At 39.2% G+C, this 3,776-nt stretch overlaps 1 non-coding gene across 1 annotated transcript; it reads right to left on the bottom strand.

Annotated features, from left to right (window-relative positions):
- Positions 1–321: 321 nt before the first annotated feature.
- Positions 322–428, bottom strand: LOC111766297 (U6 spliceosomal RNA). Its single transcript, XR_002798375.1, has one exon. It is a non-coding gene; the product is annotated as a U6 spliceosomal RNA (small nuclear RNA).
- Positions 429–3,776: the final 3,348 nt, after the last annotated feature.

The raw sequence follows: 3,776 nt of genomic DNA, 5'->3' as shown, positions 1-3,776 counted from the left end.
CCCCATACCCATCGTCCACCATGTCCACTTTTCCCAATCCAATGCCACCTCTTCTATGTGGACATTGGATTGGTTGTGTCCATTGCACCTCTATGTCAAGAGGAGGCTCAGATTCCACATGGATGCTGGATGCAATCCTCCCATTTTCAGTTGTAATCACTCTAGGCTCCATGGTGTGGTGGTTGTCCTTCTTCAACTCCATCTTAGCTGAGTGTGGTAAGTCCAATAGATCAGATTGTAGGTACTGGAGTCTGTTGAGGCTCAGGACCTGGCTATCACATTGTCAGTCCAGAGATTCAAATCCCCTAAATATATCTTTAAAAAAATATGGAACGCTTCACGAATTTGCGTGTCATCCTTGCGCAGGGGCCATGCTAATCTTCTCTGTATCATTCCAATTTTAGTATATGTGCTGCCGAAGCGAGCACTGTAGTGTATTTTTTATATGCAATTCCACCTGTACTTCTTATAGGTTCTGAAATGCAAATGCATAAACAATAATGATTAATCTATGGTTGTGGATATAACAAATACAGCAAAAAGATGGAGGATGGGGTACAGGAACACTGTATGGGTGTGCTATTAAAGTTAAGTTGTTATCAAATAAAATATGAGTCTTAAAGACTTAAAATGTTACATTTATGCCCTATGAGAAAAATATGAAAAAAATATACAGAAAGAAATGAAAAGGAAGTGAAAATGGTAAAATATACAAAAAAAAATCAAATAAATACAAAAGTAGGTATAAATGGAAGAACTGAGAGACAAAAAATATATAAAACTTACAAAGACCAAATACCAAAATGGCAGAAGACAGTCTTGCATTATCAGTAGTTCCTTTAAATGTAAATAAGTAACTTTCCAATCAAAAGGTAGAGATTGGGAGAATGGACAAAAGCATGAATCAACTATGTGCTGTTTACAATATTCTTACCTTAATTTCAAAGACACAGGTTGAAAGTTAAAGGATGGAGAAGAAAATACCGTGCAAATAGCAACGAAAAGAGAGTAGTTACTAATATCCGATAAAATAGACTTTATGTCAAAAAATGTTATGAGAGACAAAAAGCCCACTATATTCTGAAAAAGGGATCAAATTGAAAAAAATATACAACTATAAATTATATGCATCTAAAGGCAGAGCCAAAAATATATAAAGCATATATTGACAATTTAAAGGGAAAAATAAATGGTTCTACCTAATAGAAGGAGGCTTCAATATACCACTTACAATAATGGATAGAACACCTAAGCAGAAGATCAATATGGAAATAGAAGACTTAACAATACTTTGAAAGAATTAGACCTAAGCAACATTATATAGAGCACTTCACCCAACAGCAAGAGAATCCATGGTCATTCTTCAGGATAGGTCATATGTTAGGCCACAAAAGAAGTCTTAATAACTTTAAAAATATTGGTATCATGCATTTATCACTTCCAACCACAACTGAATAAAGCTACAAACCAATTACAGAAGGAAAACTGGAAAATTTGCACATGGAAATCAAACAATATATTCTTAAACATCCAACTGGTCAAAGAAAATATCGCAAGGGAAATTAGTAAATATCTTCAGGTAAATTAAAATGAAAAGACAGCATAACAAAACTTATGGAATGTAGCAAAGGCAGTTCTGAGAAGGAAATTTATAGCCCTAAATACTTATATTAAAAAAGAAGAGGGAAATGGATGTGGCTCAACCAATTGGGCTCCCATCTACCATATAGGAGATCCAGGGTTTGATACCCAGGGCCTCCTGGTGAGGACAAGCTGGCCCATGCAGAGTGCCGGCCCATGAGGGAATGTTGCCCCATGCAGGAATGCTGCCCTGTGTGGGAATGCAGACCAGCACGGGAAAGCTGCCCCACACAGGAGTGCCAGCTGACCTGGAGAGCTGGCGCAGCAAGATGATGCAAAAAGAGACACAGAGGAGAGAAAATATGAAGACATAGCAGAACAGGGAGTTGAAGTGGCACAAGAGAGTAATCGCCTCTCTCCCACTCCGGAAGGTCCCAGGATTGGTTCCCAGAGCCACCCAATAAGAATACAAGCAGACACAGAAGAACACACAGTGAATGGACACAGAGAGCAGACAATGGGGGAGAACGAAGGTGGGGGGGGGGTTAGAAACAAACAAAACAAATCTTTGAAAAAAAAAAAAAGAAAAAAGATCTCAAGTCAAGTCAGATACTGACCTCACAACTGAAGAATCCAGAGTGGAGACAAATGAAATAGAGCATTAAAAACAATAGAGAATATCAACAAAACAAATAGTTCTTGAAAAGATCAATAAAATTGACAAAGACTGACAAAGAAAACTAGAGAGAGTATACAAACAAATAAAATCAGAAATGAAATGGTGGACATTACTACAGACCCCATAGTAATAAAAAGAATTATAATAGGATACTATGAACAACTATATGCCAACAAATTAGATGACCTAGATGAAATGGACAAATTTCTAAAAACACAAAATCTATCTAAATTGATTCAAGAAGAAATAGTAGATTTCAATAGACCAATAACAAATAAAGAGATTAAATTGGTCATCAAAAACCTCCTAACAGGGGACTGCTGGGGAAGATAGTGGAGTCCGGAGCTCCAGGACTTAGTCCTTCCATCAAAAGCTATTAAATAGGAAGAAACGTCTGAAATAATGATTTTTAAGCTGCAGAGGTGAGAAAAATACTGTAGAGCACTCAGGAAAGAGCAGGAAGAAGAAGCTAATAAATCACGGTAAAGAACTGTAGATGGCTTTCACCGCACAGCATCTGCCAGTACCTGTCCTCCACGCTCTCAGCAGGCTGCCAGAGGGTCCAGTCCTTGCTTAGTGGTGATAGAAAGGGACATAGTTCTTGCTTAGTGGTTAGTGGTGACAGAAAGGGCCATAAAAATCCTCTTTCCCAAGAACAGGGGAGTGCATGGACAATCATTTATCACGGCTTTTGATTAGCAAACTTGGATCACTGAGTCCCAGCTCTGAGGGCAGCCATTGTTTCAACCCTCCACAGACAAGGGTTGGAGACAGTGGAGATTTAAAGACGTCGTTCTTCCTCAGGGCTGCAGAGGAAAGTTAGATGAAGGGCTGCATTTGCTGGGCAGGCCAGGAAAGCTCAGCTTTGGGGAGCCACCAGAGAAGTTTATGGCACCCTTTCTGATCCCCTTCACAGGACTTTTGGAGCCAATCTGCAAACCTTTCCTGGGTCCCTGGCCCTGTTATGGCCTAGGGTGACACTCATTCCAAAATTTGCCTTCCAGACAAAAGCAGTGTGAGACAATGAAAGGAGTGTGAAAAATTATAGAGACTGACAATTTGGGACAAAGTCTTGCCGTATTCAGATAACTGGGAGAAGGAGATTTGTCCTCTGGGAAACAGAGCCTTAGACCTAAACCGCTAAAAGCAAAAGCCCCCAACAAGAAGGAGGCCAGTAACACAGGGAAAAACCTGCAAACTGCACTCATCTTCAGCAGACTTTCCTGATAGGAGAGCTGATGCTCAAGAAAATCTGTCTTATTATCAGCTGCTTACAAAACCAAGAAACAGACATCCCACGGAGTAAATCCCAGAGTTAGCACTTTAAAATATTTAAGCGTATGGTGGGCAAAAAGCACAGGACAAACAAAGAAACAGGAGATGATGGCCCATCTGAAGGAAGAGAATAAAAATACAGAAAGTACCAAACAAGAAGATGAGAATGTGGACATAATGAACAAAGCCTTTAAAAATTATATTAAATGCTTAAGGAGATGAAGGAACACACAGGGAAAGA

This window comes from Dasypus novemcinctus, chromosome 25 (genome assembly GCF_030445035.2).
Source record: "Dasypus novemcinctus isolate mDasNov1 chromosome 25, mDasNov1.1.hap2, whole genome shotgun sequence".
Classification (NCBI taxonomy): domain Eukaryota; kingdom Metazoa; phylum Chordata; class Mammalia; order Cingulata; family Dasypodidae; genus Dasypus; species Dasypus novemcinctus.
The sequence above is the reverse complement of the archived record's forward strand: the minus strand, read 5'-3'. Positions and strand labels throughout refer to the sequence as shown.